We start from the raw sequence: 16,757 nt of genomic DNA on the forward strand, positions 1-16,757 counted from the left end.
ATGTCATGAAAGGGTTAAAGATGATGGCCCGATTCATCAAAGTAGAAAACTGCGGTAAAACGCTTTGAAAAGTAGCAACATATTTGTGTAACGCGAGGCTGCACAAACATTTTATGTCTTGACTTTTTTTACACCATTTTTACCCAGCTCTGACAAAATGGGTGGAGCTGAAATGGGGCATAGTGACCCCCACTCATCAAATTCGTGATGAGCGGTGGTGTACCGCGACTGGAATAAGATTTGTGACGAGGCCCAAGGAGGCGTATGCCACATGTCAGACGGTCAAGCTCAAGCTCAACAAGACCGGCTTTGTTCACACCAGTCTTGATGAACCTCGTCCAATATCTTTCACTTTATAGAACATCAGTTCTCCTACAACTTTTGTCTACTGTGCAAAAATAATTTTTTTTTAGGTTGTGGGGCCTCGCAGAGAGTCACTATGCATCTGTGCTACAGAGACGTGGCGTTTTATGCGCTGCCATGTGTTGCTCTGTAGTTTTGCTACTTAGAAGATGGAACATGCTACATTTGATTTTTTTCTGTTGGATTTACATGGAAACTGTTAAATGCATGCCCAGTGGTGTAAATAGTGTATAGATAGAAATATATATACACTCACCGGCCACTTTATTAGGTACACCATGCTAGTAACGGGTTGGACCCCCTTTTGCCTTCAGAACTGCCTCAATTCTTCGTGGCATAGATTCAACAAGGTGCTGGAAGCATTCCTCAGAGATTTTGGTCCATATTGACATGATGGCATCACACAGTTGCCGCAGATTTGTCGGCTGCACATCCCAAAGATGCTCCATACAAGGCAGGATGGATCCATGCTTTCATGTTGTTTACGCCAAATTCTGACCCTACCATCCGAATGTCGCAGCAGAAATCGAGACTCATCAGACCAAGCAACGTTTTTCCAATCTTCTACTGTCCAATTTCGATGAGCTTGTACAAATTGTAGCCTCAGTTTCCTGTTCTTAGCTGAAAGGAGTGGTACCCGGTGTGGTCTTCTGCTGCTGTAGCCCATCTGCCTCAAAATTCGACGCACTGTGCGTTCAGAGATGCTCTTAGGCCTACCTTGGTTGTAACGGGTGGCGATTTGAGTCACTGTTGCCTTTCTATCAGCTCGAACCAGTCTGCCCATTCTCCTCTGACCTCTGGCATCAACAAGGCATTTCCGCCCACAGAACTGCCGCTCACTGGATTTTTTTTCTTTTTCGGACCATTCTCTGTAAACCCTAGAGATGGTTGTGCGTGAAAATCCCAGTAGATCAGCAGTTTCTGAAATACTCAGACCAGCCCTTCTGGCACTAACAACCATGCCACGTTCAAAGGCACTCAAATCACCTTTCTTCCCCATACTGATGCTCGGTTTGAACTGCAGGAGATTGTCTTGACCATGTCTACATGCCTAAATGCACTGAGTTGCCGCCATGTGATTGGCTGATTAGAAATTAAGTGTTAACAAGAAGTTGGACAGGTGTACCTAATAAAGTGGCCAGTGAGTGTATATACTGAATAAAAAATAGTGTAAGATAACCCTGAAAATCATGACTGTCCAACACACTATAGATTCTCAGCAGAATAATAAGAGACATTCAATGTAATGATAGAGAACGCAAAAGGAAAGAAACTCACATTTCAACAAAGGCACTCAATCAATGTCGCCATAGAAGCATAAAGTACCACTTGCAGCATCACACTTAGAAATCAGAGGCAGCATAGCTATTCATAAATCCACTTTGTGTCAATGAAACCAAATACTCTTTATCCCGCAGACTCATGGTTCAGTTGGTTCTGGAAGCAATTCAATTCCTGAGCAAAAAAATTACATACATATATGTATATTCTTTCCTCATTCTTATATGTGTGAATATAAAAATGTATATGTATGAAGAGTAAAATTTATTGGCTTCCTCTGGGTACTTGTATTCCAGCCGCATTCCACACATATATCATACTTATCATTGTAGTCCTGTGAAATTGGCCATATGTGTGTGAAATAAGGAAAATAGATAGTGTTACTGGGCAGAAGGACTGATCTGTTAATCACAATATATGCTGGTGGCACTATACAATTGCTCTGAGATTGAGTCCTTTGGTGCCGCAGCTTTAAACCAAGTTTACATGCACCAATGTAAATTACAGCTTCTGGGCCCAATACAATATCTTCAGCACACACCAGTCCACGTTGGAAAAAAGACAAAAGGAAGATACTGGAAGGAGATGTATAAAGCAAATGTATATGTCACACATACCTCCACCAACAGCATAGAAATCCTGAATGTTGAATTTGACCACCAGTTTCATCAGAGCACAAAATTAATACAGATTCCTAGAACAACCCCCCTAAACAGATCCTTAACCCCTTCATTTTCAGTTTTGCGTTTTCGTTTTTTGCTCCCCTTCTTCCCAGAGCCGTAACTTTTTTATTTTTCCATCAATACGGCCATGTGAGAGCTTGTTTTTTGCGGGACTATTTGTACTTTTGAACGACACCATTGGTTTTAACATATCGTGTACTGGAAAACAGTAAAAAAATTCCAAGTGCAGTGAAATTGCAAACAAAGTGCAATCCCACAGTTGTTTTTTTGTTTTGCTTTTTTACTAGATTCACTAAATGCTAAAACTGACCTGCCATTAAGATTCTCCAGGTCATTCCGAGTTTATAGATAAAAAGGAACCTAGACATGTTTGGTGTCTAAGTGGTGAAAAAAAATTACAAAGTTTGTTAAAAAAAAATAAAAAATTGCACCATTTTTTGATACCCGTAGTGTCTCCATTTTTCGTGAACTCGGGTTGGGTGAGGGCTTATTACTTGCGTGCCGAGCTGACGTTTTTAATGGTACCATTTTGGTGCAGATACTATCTTTTGATCGCCCATTATTGCACTTTAATACAATGTCGTGGCAACCAAAAAGATGTAATTCTGGCATTTTGACTTTTTACAGCTACGCCATTAAGCGATCATGTTAATCCTTTTTTTATTGATAGATTGGGCGATTCTGAACGACGACAATACCAAATAGGTGTATGTTTGTTTTTTTATTGCTTTATGTAGAATGGGGCGAAAGGGGGGTGATTTAAACTTGCTATGAACGCTGACCACCGGGCGGCGCTCATAGCAATCCAGCAGTGACAACTATAGAAGTCTCCAGGAAACCTCTGGTTATCATGCCAACCCATCGGTGACCCGCAATCATGTGACGAGGGTCACCGATGGGCGGATTTAACGGGTTAATAGCTGCGGGTGGATCGTGATTCCACCCGCATCTGTTCCGGGCACATGTCAAAACAGCTGACCTTTGCTGGGAAAGATGTGGGAAAGATCCGGAGCCCACATCAAATGGAGGGTGATAAAGTTAGAGTTGAGCGAATTTTTTGGGATTCGGTTCCGAATACAATCAGTAGCGAATATTGTTTTTGAAATATTCGTCGAACAAAGCTGAACGTCATTAGAGTCAATGGGAGTAGACATTACCAAATATGTTCGGAACTGATCATCAAACATACATTCGGCACGAATAGGGTACCAATATGGCATGAATATGGCAAATTCAGACTCGGTGACCAAATCCAAACAAATTTGCTCAACTCTAGTTAAAGTAATACAGACCCCAGTCTGAATAAATAAAGATCCTGCGTTTGTCAGCACAGAATAACTGTTCAAGCCAAGGTCAGGCACTCGGTGCACCGTGGCGTGGTCAAATATTTCAGTGTATTTTCCCACCTGCTAGCTTTCCATCTAACTTTGCCCTTTTCTGGCTCTATAGGGCCATAGCTGTCAATCAAAAAAGAGGAGGGATGGAAATAGAGGGAAAATAAGCAGGTGGAAAGGTGCACTTAAATGTTTGGTCACATCAAGGGTGCATTGTGCTTGGTTTGAGCAGTCGTTCTGTGCTGACTGACTAATATAGACCACAGTCCGCACTTCCCCTACAGACAAGACTACCCCAGACAAGAATACCATAAACTGAGACTCTCAAAAAATTACCCATTAATATAGGTGTCCCACATCAGACTATGAAGATCTAAAATCACATTGCCCCTTAATACAGCCCCCAAAGCAATGAACCCCTAAATACAGAACCAATAAGAAACTTCAAACACCAGACCAGACTAAACCCAAGATACAGATCCCACCAGAACAGATTCTACGTTGATACAAACATTTTTTATTATTATTATTTATTTATATAGCACCATTGATTCCATGGTGCTGTACATGAGAAGGGGTTACATAAAAATACAAATATCACTTACAGTAAACAAACTAACAATGACAGACTGATACAGAGGGGCGAGGACCCTGCACTTGCGGGCTTACATTCTACAGGATTATGGGGAAGGAGGCAGTACCATTATTACTCGTACCAGACATAGATATTCACCTTTCACCAATCTTGCACTCCTTTTCAGTCCTAAATTCCACTAATGACAATGTTCAGTGCTGTTTTATCACAGTATGCAAATTGTCTCTTCAGAGAGGAAGAGGACTTAAACTCTAGTGCCACCTATTGGAAGTAGCGATCCTAGAAGTCACTATTGACCCTTTAATGGGCCTTACAATATGAATTAGGATAAAATCCAAATCAGAATTTCAATTTGCAGACACAGTGTTTCCGGTTGTTGCCCCTCGTCAGCGCAAAGTATGAGAACTGATTTGGCTGAGTGAGAAGCTATGACTAGGATCTAACGGGTAAGGTTTCTCCTTGTGGAGAGTGACATGTCAAGCCTGGCATGCCAGTATGAGGAGAAACGAAATATGCAAATTGTCTCTTCAGAGAGGAAGAGGACTTGAACTTACCCCTTATAGAGGGTAAGCTGAAAACCTTTTTATTTTATTGTGTGTACATGGGCTTCAGTGTGAGCTTTGGACAATGTATTGTACAAGCTTGTGGGTAAGAAAAAACCCATATACTGTACAACTGTATAGCTGGCATGAAGGTTAATAGCAAGTGTGAATCATTATAATCTTTCACCAACCTAAGTAAAGAAGCGTAAATGTACTGAGAAAATCTTCCTATTAGTCTTTGGCACAAAGAGAGCATCGATCAAGAGCCAAATCTACGAGAAAGTGTAAATACGCGATGGCTTTCTCAATACATGATGCGGTGCGATCCTGGCCAGCTCCACAATGTCCTCACCATCGCTTTGTCATGTTGTTTGCTTTCCTGCTATTGTAGAAATGTTACTGTCACAAAGCGAGAAGTTAAAAGAACATTGGGCTCCTGGTTTCCCTGTAGGAAGCACACAATGCTGCGGCATTACGGATTATTCTCCCATGTACAGGAGTGCACCACATGCTGGAATTGGCAGTGAGATGTAAAGACAAATGCACATCAAAGAGCTACTTATACTTAATATCCCCCTATTGTCCCCGGGACGGGAGAGAATTATTATCTGCTGTATGCTCACTCCTCTACACAAATTGTGGCCAAATACGTGTCCTGGTCTACACGACACAAGATAATACATACTAAAATTTATGTAATCATACCAACCCTGCTGATTGCCGCAGGACTAGCGCCAAATAGTGGCTGCTGCAGGGGAAATATATTGGCAGCCTTCAGATAAATGGCCATGGTGGGAGCTGCTTCTAAGCAGGGTTTAGTGAGATAGATGGGCCACCTTCCTGGTCTGTCTCTTCCTACAGCACACTTCATTCAGGGGCGTAACTGGGACTGAAAGGGCCCCATTGCCAAATAAGATGGGCCCCCGCCTCCTGATGACATGAAAATGATAGCTACCTATGCAGCGGATTAAAAGGTATAGATACATGCAGCACATATCAGAGAACCCACATAGTATTGCTAGACAGAAGGACAGCAAACAGTTACAATGTTCTTACACGTGGTGGGCCAACTCAACCCCAGGGCTGCACTATACCTATCGCTACACTTAAGACCTCAGTAGATGCTGTAAGCCAGTGGTGCACAATTTTTGGTGGCCCAAGGGCCACATTGTCAGATTGATCCCAGCACATGGAATACATTAAAACGTCATAAACATCACAACACAAATATCTAATACGTGCTGTTTCCCTTTTGTTCCAGCTTTTTGTTACACCATCTGAGAACAGCATAGTGTAGAGACAGAGAACCTGATTCTAGTGATATGTCACTTACTGGGCTGTTTGCTGTAATTTTTATAAAATCAAAAGTTTAATGAGCAGGAGATCATCACTAAATGACAACCTGCTGGTCTGTAGTCCTCAAAATTCATGATTTCTTTATAACCCCGCCAACACCACTGATTGGCAGCTTTCTGCCTATGCACAGTGTATACAGAAAGCTGTCAATCAGTGGTGTGTGAGGGTTATATAGCGCAAGAGCTCCACATTCAGATAACTGGTAAATCTGCAGCAGAGAGAATAATTTTTCTTAATCAAACAATCAACAACCAAATCAAGCAAGAAGCCCACTAAGTGACATCACAGGAAAGCGGGGCTTCAGACGGTTGGTCTTGTTTGAAGGTGTCTCACATTATGGCGGCGCTGGCTTTCGGTTTTAAATTGCGGGGGCAACAAGATTTGTCCAAGGCTTTTTTGGTGAGACAGGCAGTTAAGGGTTTTCGTAGAAGGAAGTGTCAGTTAGATGCGAGGCGTCCGGTGTCCTTTTCCTTGTTGGAAAGGTTGGGGGAGGTGTTGGTTTCTTGTTGTGGGTCGGATTTCGAATGTCGTTTGTTCAGGGTGGCTTTTTCTTTCGCCTTCTTTGGTGCAATGAGAATCGTAGAATTGGTGTCTCCTTTTAAGAAAGTTATGGGGGGGATTTTAGCTCAGGATGTCTTATTGTCTGGTGGGCTGGTTGAGTTTTGGTTGCGTCGTTCAAAGACGGACCCGGAAGGACGGGGTAAGAAGGTTGTGTTGGGTGCTGTCGCCGGGTCAGGAATGTGTCCGGTGAGTTGTTGCATTTTTGGGAGCTTATATCTCATAAGGGGAGGTCCTTTACTTTGCCATGAGGATGGTTCCTTCCTTTCGAGATATCAATTCACTATGGTTTTTAAGAAGACGCTTCAAGTTTTGGGGTTGGATAATCATTGTTTTGCACCTCATTCTTTTCGTATTGGGGCGGCAACGGAGGCGGCTGTCGGAGGCTTAGGGGTTGATGTCATTAAGCGTATTGGGAGATGGAGATCGGATAGGTATCGCAGTTATGTGAGGCCTTAGAGGGAGTTGTTCGTTAACTGGTGTTGTCAATTTGTTCGGGCGTTTAATTAAAAAAAAAAAATTGACAAGGCCAGGATAAAAGTTAATAGGGCTGTCTCAGCTTTTGTGGTCAGGAATGGTGGGGTTGCCGTCAGGCATTTTGAGCTGGAAAAAGGGGATGGTGCTTTCTGGTTGGCCGATGGCGTGCATTTAAATGTGGTTGGCATGGATTTTTGGGCCCTTGGTTTGCAAGAAGGTGTGGAGAAGGCCATAGCTCTTCATTTTGGTGAGGTCTCGGGCCTTTGAGGTATTCAAAGTCCCTCGTTGTGGTGGCTGGGTGGAGTCCTTGGAGTTGGTGGAAATTGGGTTGGGGGATCCATTGGATTATGGCTCCTCTGTCTTTGGAATTCAACTCGTTTTGGATCTGGTGAATTGTGGAAGGGGGTTCTGGCAGGGGTGGTCAGTTCCCCTTGAATTTTAGCGTGAACAGTGAACTTGCTGGGTTTTTGGTGCTCCCGAGCCAGTGTGGTAGCGGCTGGGAGTAATTTGGTTGATGTACGTTCACGCTATGCAGTGTTAATCACCAGATTCCTGGGAGCTCCAAGGACTCCTCCTAGAGTTTAAAAATGTTATTTGATGAGTATTGTAATGTATTTTGTTTTATGTTAAATAAAGGCTGCTGTGGCCTATAATATTCCAAAGAAATTGCCTCATGTTTTTATTTGAAGCTAATGCCATGCTTCTTGGGTTTGTAAATGGGGGGATAGGTTATCCTTCCTTACCCCGGGTACTCAGCATTACCAGGGTCATGTCAACAAGAAGTTTCCTTCCCGTTGCCGCTGTTTTTATATTTCACATCTCACAACGTGATCAATTACTGTAATTATTATTTTCCCAAACATCTGTTGGACAAAACGCATATACATATGGAGTAACTGCACAATGCTGAAAGGGCTCAATAATATCTATAAAGGCACATTATAGGCACCATGTAAATCTATTTATGTTTTGCTCTTTAAATGAAAAATAATAGAATTTACTAATATACTTCATTCTCTCTTTTTAATACACATTTTTCTCTCATTCCATCTACCATGGTCACATAAACTTCCACGTAATAGTCAACAGTACCCTGACCGCTGTTAGGTCCGGGATGAAATCCTCAGAGCCATAGTTAGTCCATATGATGGTGCAGTGGATCCTGGGTTCTCCTGATGTTGGACAATGCCCAGCCTTATGCGGCCAGATCCTGGATGACAAAGACATGTATTCTATTGACTGGCACTCGCTATTCTGAATCCGTTTGAGAACATCTGAAACATTATGTATCTGTGCAGACCTCGGCAAAGTGCAGCCCATGGGCCACATTCAGCCCTTTGGCTATACTAGTTTGGTTCACAAACTAAAACAGCCAAAGGACCAGAAACTATAGAATTGCGCACCACGCGACCACGCCCTGCCCGGCGTCTCAATAACATGGGATGTTATACATAATAATGTAACAGGAAGTCTTCAACTCCCTCTTCTACCACTGAGCTTGTGCATCTGAGAGTGCAGCAGACGCAATGACATCACTACATCATGCCTGCTGTGCCTCAGCACACTCCATAGACCAAAGCAGTGAAGAGATGGAGTAACATGAGTGGTTTTATTTTTTAAGTTGTCAGTACTTGTGGGGGCTGCGTGGGGACATTATACTGCATGGGGGGCTGTGTGGATACATCATATTTAGTGACGGGAAGCTGTGTGAAGACATCATACTGCATGGGTGGGCTGTTTGGGGACATTGTGCTGCATGGGGGACAGTGTGGGGACATCATACTGCGTGGAAGGCTGTGTGTGGACATCAAATTTTGACATAAACGGGAACTCCCACAATACTTAAATCCAACATGGAAAATGGAGTGTTATGCCCATAATATTTAATGAGAGCAATAATAAAATGTATTTAAAAAATTGCAAATGTTATTATTACAAATTAATAACATGAAAAGACAAACAATATATAATATGATGGGTAATGGTAAATGACAAAGATAGGCGACCCCAGTGCTGTGGGTGGATATCATACTGCATGGGGGCTGTGTGTGGACATCATACTGCATGGGGTCTGTGTGTGGACATCATACTGCATGGGGTCTGTGTGTGGACATCATACTGCATGGGGGCTGTGGGTGGACATCATACTGTGCAGAGGGCTGTGTAGTGACATCATACTGTGTGGGGACACCATTCTGTTTGAGGGGACATCATATTGCTCATAAATTTTGTAAAAAGCAGTAAGTTTGTGTCATCCGATTGCAGTGTGATGCCTCACATGCCCTTGTAAACTTTGTTCTTATTTATTCCTTCGTGTGAGTGAGCCCTAAAGCTTTTAGGTACTGTAGTAAATGCTTTACCCGGGCCTCCGGCCACACAGGTGTCTAAATTGGGCTTCAGTTTATGTGATTTTATAATAATAATGCTCTATAAGATCTATTTACTACTTAGAATCAAGTATCATCAATGTCCAATGTGCATATTACATAATTATTCTTCCACATAGTAGTGATGAGTGAGCGTGCTGGGATAAGGTGTTATCTTAGCATGCTCGGGTGCTAGCTGAGTACTCGAATACTATGTTTGAGTCCCGCGGATGCATGTCTTGCGGCTGTTAGACAAGGAATGGGCGGCTAGTTGTGTTTGCTACTCCTGATGAAAGCTCGCTGCCAATATTATGGGAAACGAAAGCGTGTAGAATTGCCTGCTTCCTTATATCGCTAGTAGACATTGTAATGTTCATTGACAATATGGAAACACAAGAAAACCCCATGATATCATTATGTTTTTGGCCTTGAGGAAAGATTAATGATAAAACGATGCGCAGCAGGATGTAAGAAAATCACTCAATGAAGAACATCAGTCATCTCCCTTTCAACTAGGTACATAGAAACATTCCCCACTGCAGGCAAAACCACTTGTAGATGTGGTTATTCTAGGCTGCTTCAAATTGTTAAAACCATATTAGGAATGTCAACGAGAAGCAATTGATAGCGCTGTAGAAAAAAATAATAATGACACGGCAAGAAAAATACTCCTAAACATTTCAGGTATAGAGCCGAACATTTTATGGCTGCTGCTCTGGAAGTAATATCACGCTGGCTAATTCAATTACAATGTGGCAGTCTAAAGTCTGAGCAGAAGACATTTCACTCTACTGCGCTGTAAATACACCGCGCTATTGTGATTTATGACATATAAAAGACTGCAAAAGTGCCATCAAGTATACAGCGCTAAAGAATATTAAAATACTTTTCCTTTTAAATTGCCAGTTTTGTCGCTGTATGCAACCTGCTGAATTGCGTCCTTAAATACTTTACCCGAGCTTATGTTTGGCAAGCAATTATTTATGTTATCAAGGCTATGTTCACACGTTCAGTATTTGGTCAGTATTTCACATCAGTATCTGTAAGCCAAAACCAGGAGTGGGTAATAAATGCAGAAGTGGTGCATATGGTTCTATTACTTTTTCTCGGTTTGTTCCAACGCTGGTTTTGGTTTACAAATACTGATGTGAAATACTGACTAAAATATTGCTGTGTGAACACAGCTTAAGAGCACGTTCACATGATTGTATTCATGGTCCGAGTGCTGTCTGTGGAAAAAACTAACTTTACATAGACAGGACTTGGACCAATGTTATTGAGTTGGGCTGTTCAGATGACCGTTTTTTCACATGCACCAAATGTCCTTGTGAAAAAATTGCAACATGCACTATTCTCTTCCTTGTTTCGGATGAGAGTTGCCCATACCTCATGCAAAACAATCAGATCCCATATGGATTATCCATTCAGCATCTAATTTTAATGGATGTATTGCAATTCTTAGCATTGGAAACTGTATTGTTAAAGGGGTTGTCCAAGTTGGGGTTCAAGTCTACAGTCATGCTATGTAACTGCAGACTTGTGAATTCTCACAGCGCACACAGGGCCTCATTCCAATTAGACATGTCTAGTTCCAGCCACATTCCAACTAGACATGTCTAATTCCAGCCACATTCCAACTAGACATGTCTAACCTCAATACAATACAAGATTACACTGGCGCTGTCCTATTGAACTATACGTGTAAGCTGCTGGCAACCTGGCAGGTAGGATGTGCGAGCCTGCCCACAAGAAATGTCCAGATCAAAAAACAAACAGAGGGCTGCCGCGCTAAAAACACATGTATACATATAAACATATAGCGGTGCCCACCTTCTCGTATCTGCGTCCACCCGTGCCTGCACAATCAGAAGTATTGGAGCGGCACTGCTTGGTGTGTGCCCGAAGTGGCTGGTAGTGCGGATGGCTGAGCTAGGTCCGCAGGTAGGGAGCGTCCTCCCTTTACACCCCAGATAGCTCCCGGATCACCCACTGCAACAGCCGGCGATGCGCCTCGGCCGAAATGTCTAACCTTGCTCAATTTAACTGCCTAGTCTAATCAGCACATGACCATATCTATGCAAACGCATACTTTTGGTCATGCGGGAGAACTGGAGAATCCTAACAGTACACACTGTGTGAATTGACAATTCCACAGTCACATAGAGTGACTGCAGACTTGAACCCCAAGTCTGGACAACCCCTTTAACAACTGATGTACAGAAACGGGTGCCATTCAGATGAAAAAGCATCTGTTTTTTGTGATGATTTTTTATACACTCCTATGAAGGTATAAGCAGAAACCACTGATACATCCTATATATCCATGTAAGCTGGCAATGCCAATCTAAAAAAGCCAGCATAGAGTACATAAGGACACTCCCAATACAATATATCCTACAAGAGCATCGGAGTTGTAGTCCAGAAAAGTATTTTTTTTTAAAGTTTATTTAAATAATCAGGCATAAAAAGATGACAAGACAATATATACGATACAGGTGAAGCAGATACAAAGGCTCAGGTGTAAGGACCAAACCACATCACTAAATGTAAGCAGGTTCAGGAAAAGACTGTTCTACCAAAGTTACAATATAAAATATATGGTGCAAAAGAAATACCTCAGACAATATCAAGTGTATCAATGTAAAGTAAATTGGCACCCTCTGATCTTAATAATTGCACATATGTCCCAGACCATAAAGGGTATCATATACAGCCCTGCCACATTACATTGCCAAAATATTCATAAGACACCAAGCAGAAATATAGAAAATAATCAGGTAGAGGAACAGCTTACCCATGAATGTACCTGCGTGATGTGCGGTCCAGTGCAGCCCCGACGCACGTTTCGCGTGGGCTTCCTCGGGGGGCTCATATGAAGGTAACCTGAAGCTTTCACAGATTAGCCGGACTGGCCTGCATGTGAGACCTAGCCAGGCAGTGATAATCTACTGCTGATAAAACACTGATTGTATTGAAACTACAGCACAAAGCCTAACAAGTGACACATCCCTGGAATCAGGGTCTCAGCACCTCTCAGATTAAATAGAAAAAAATGTTGAAAGATTCCCTTTAATAAAGTTGCTTTGTTTTGATTCTTCCTAGTATTAGGCTTTGCCAAAACTTTATTGATACAGTCATGTTTGGATGTTTTTGACCTGCAGTGTTTCCGCATCTAGTGCAATTCTGTGTTGAAAATCTGCACCTATTTCAAACACGCACCATAGGTCAGTTTATGCGGCATAAAAAAAGCACAGTGGGCAAATTTCTATAAATGCCATCCATTTTGCTGGAACTGTAAAATACTACTATCATGATCCAGTCCGGGGTTTGTTTCTGATTATTCTTTCCCTGGGATGGTCATGCGGGGGTTAATCTTCCTTGCCTCATTTTAGGATCTGTCTGGCTATTTAAGTCTGCTGCTACCTGCAAGCAGTGTCAGCTATAGTTCCTGTCTCTGGCTTGAGCAGCTGACCCCTTCTATTTGTCCTCTGCCCATTTACCTAGGTCCCGTTCCTGTGTTCCCCTGTGACTTCGTTTGCTGTAGCACTCGCTCACCATGTTGTGACCCCTTTTAATCAACTAAACCTGGCCAGAGCAAAAATCATGATACTGCCGGTTTAGTGGTCATAGTGACAGTGTTTCTTACCCATTAGATGCCCTGCTAGACTAGCTTAACTAAATCCAACTCTAAAATCAAAAAACACGTTCATATTATTGGAACACTCCTATAAGAGGAGTTTTCAAAAGCTGAATTTACGGTATTTTTTTTCTGGCACAAGAGAAAGTGCTGAGGATGTTTAAATTTATTTATTCATGCTGCAATGTGTACCCCGAGTCATGGCTACAGATCAAAACAATTGCTAACAAACTGAACAGGCAGCTTGAGCTGGTGCATGTCTAAATAAAGCACTGGAGTGTTCCAAATTCAGGGCCGCAGAAAAAAAAATAGAAGTCGACTTGACAGCCAAGTGCAAGATGTAAATAGCTGGAGCACAATGTTTACCTGGAGACTTGGCAAATGTATACACGGCATCGTTAAATTTTGGAAGTGCCCGGTCAAAATGAGGTTAGGATCAGAACTCAAGCATATAGTACAAAAAGCACATTCTCAACAGAAGTCATTTAAAAAGGAACACTTTGTGCATATTCAAGTATTTATAGAGGCTAAAAGTGTTGAAACCTCACAAGAAATTACTTGCAGATTTGATGCAGAAAATTTAAAGGTATGCTGGAATATGATCATTATCCATCAATTAAAACAGTGATAATCCAGAAACTGAAAAGTGTGAAATTCAGTAGAGATTATCATCTGTTGACATGGCATTTCTCATACGGGATCATAAGGATGTATACATTTGAATGAGATGGAGATCATCCAGAATTCACACTTTTTGTTGGAAGATTTGTTGCTCATACATTTTAATGAAAAACCGAATGACTGACAAATAGTTAAACCGAACACTCCCGGGTAAATATGAGGGAATTTATTCCAGTTGAATCTAACTATTTGAATTTTACAAAGATCCTCATTCACCAAAATGTGGATTTTTTTTTGTAATCCGCTTCAACCGTAAAGGGTCATCAAGACTAAAAGGCAAAAATACCCCTAAAATTATTTGTATGCACCTTACTGTTCAACTTTTTGCGCCTTCTGCAGCACATGTTCTCACTGTCTTCTCACCTCTCTTCACACTAGGCCAGGACTTCTGCTTCTATTGAGGTCTCGGATGGTTATGTGCATGCGCATATAAGGTCATGTTTTCACAGCGTGATCTTACAGCGTGTATGCCCAGAACCATCCCGGACCCGGTCTAACATGAAGATGTCCAGGAATTCAGCACTCGAGGTGGTGATAAGATGATGCGATTAGGACCTTAAAGACTGAGAAAAGGCTGGAGTGCTTCTTCTTTAATCTCACAAATGCTGGATTCCCTGGGATGGGAGGGTCCGGGGCATGCAAGGGAAGGTTACAGTGTTGTGATGCCATAACACCGTGACTCTCCGTGACCTTGCATTGAACCCTCCCAGGAATTCCAGCACGATAAGTAGGGGAATTCTTTTTTTTCATATTTTTATTATGCTCTGGGGTCTGGAGAGACCCTAGGGCAGAAAAAGGGACATTCAATTCTTGGAGAATAACTTAGCTGCTAATCAGTTTTCCCGGGAAAATATGCACAATCTGGCGAATTCCAATATTGTTAGATCTACTCATTTCTACCCCTCGTCCTCCACTGTTTCGATGCCTCTTTCAGCCAGGATGGGCATATGATTGATGTAGCCAATAACTGAACAAGTCAAATGACTGAAAGGCCAGAGCAGGATATAAAGAGGCAATAGTTTAATAATAAAAAAAAGTGGGTACTATAAAAGAAACTTAAAGTGCTGTAAGGTCTTCCATGTGCAGCGCCCACACTGCCGCAGGGCCGAGGAGTACCCGGTACCGGGCCTCTGAGTCTCTGCTCTGGGATTGTCACGGTGGCTAGACCCAGTCCTTGACCCTGCTGAGGGGCGCCCAATGAAAGGGTGTGCGGGACGGTGGTGATGTTGTAGTGGTGCGGTGCAAGTTGCAGTAAATAACGAGGACACCAGGTTGCAGTCTCTTTACCTCTTTACTGAGGGCTTCAAGATCCTCAATCCGGAATATGGTTAACCGGGCTGCGCAAGCCTGGCCGGTCCGATGGCACATCCAGAGTTCCCTTTGCAGGTGGAAATCTGTGCCTACCCTCTAGCGCTTGTGTGTTGTAGTCCTTCCCTGCTGAGCACCACGGGATAGTCCTCACAACTGTTGTGTCTGTTTCTCGTGTTCCCTCACAACTCGATTCTGATGTTCTTCCACGTCCCCCAGATCTTATGGTTAGGACACACCCGTATGACGGGGAGGTTCGGAGCTCTTCCGGGACTCTAACGTCGCCCCACTCCTGTTGTTACCCCCCTGTGTCTTCCTAGGTCAATTGGGTGAGACAGCCCGCCTATAACTGACTGTCCTGCCGTAGGTTTGAAGTTTGGCTTGGAGCTCTATACTTCCTCGGCGTTCCGGCCACCGGTTATGCGCCTCAATAGGATGTTGCCTCGTCTTACAGCACGACTCCTACTGGTATTCTCCTTGTTGCGTTGATCTCGTTTCTCACTCAGCACAATAAACCTCGCTTCTTGTCCTTTCTTGGGGTACCGCCGCTATATCGTGCAGGCGTGGTCCCGTAACGTTCTCTCTGTTTGCTAGGCCTCTGTCAGGATCCCACCCCTGACAGGGACCTCTCCGAATCTTCCCCTACAACACCCTCTGCCACAAGGTGTTGCCTGGTTCCAACCCAGTCAGCTTTCTCCCTAACTTCCTGCCTAACCCCCAGTTTTACCAGATTGTGAGGCGTGGCCTAATAAATAGAACCCTTAGCTCCCCCTGGAGGCCAGACTGTGAAATGTATTGGTGTCTGTGATACCTGGTCAGATGAACTCCTTCAGTGCCATCAGACGTACCATAGCCCCCCTTAGCGGCGGAGCAACAGTACTGCAACGACCAGGACTCTGGGGAGCTGCACTCCCCCCCGGTTAAATCCAGTACTCCTGGACTGGGAAGAAAACAACAATACATGTCAGCAAAAAGACATACAATTTTGAAAATGCAAGTACAAGTAAACTTTTCAACAGAGCTTCCCTTTATGGGAGGTGAGGACACTTGAACATTACAAACATGGTTAAATACTTTAAATAACATACTATAAATACTTTTCTTACCCAACCGGGTATTCTACTAAGTGCAAAATCTTTGAACAATAATTTAACATTGCCTTTAAGGACGTACTCGCTGGATCCACTAAAGACCTTCTTATAACACATTATAAGGCTAATCAACTTTTATGCATTCTCCTTCTTTACATCTGCAGGACCGCCTGTCCTAACTGCTCCAGACCTACTGCCTCTCCTTTCTGTTACAGGACCGCCCCTTTCTGCCCGGGCCTACTGTCTTTCTACTACTATACACAGTATAGAACATATCATTTTTCTTTCAGTTCAAGATCACTGAGCCATCTCTGTATGGCTCCTAAGAGGACTCACCACTAACCCCTACGGGTTCACTTCCTGTCCTCGTTTTCTAGCACATTATTAAACATTTTCTATTAAATACAACATTAAACTGCCTTTATTACTTTCTTACTGACTTGTATGCAGGACGCTATGTCTACCCCTACGGGTCTGCTGCATCT

At 42.8% G+C, this 16,757-nt stretch overlaps 1 protein-coding gene across 3 annotated transcripts in view; it reads right to left on the reverse strand.

The window, feature by feature from the left end:
- The window catches only part of MARCHF3 (membrane associated ring-CH-type finger 3), a 304,581-nt gene that overhangs the window by 156,710 nt on the left and 131,114 nt on the right, over positions 1-16,757 (reverse strand). The window contains exon 1 of one of the 3 annotated variants that reach the window (XM_077291278.1): positions 1,642-1,756. The exons of the other annotated variants lie outside the window; for them this stretch is intronic. The gene's annotated coding sequence lies outside the window, so the exon portion shown is untranslated. Of the gene's footprint in view, positions 1-1,641; positions 1,757-16,757 lie in introns of those variants that run through there. 3 annotated transcript variants of the gene reach the window in all.

The sequence above is a fragment of the Ranitomeya variabilis genome, chromosome 1, assembly GCF_051348905.1.
Source record: "Ranitomeya variabilis isolate aRanVar5 chromosome 1, aRanVar5.hap1, whole genome shotgun sequence".
Lineage (NCBI taxonomy): Eukaryota > Metazoa > Chordata > Amphibia > Anura > Dendrobatidae > Ranitomeya > Ranitomeya variabilis.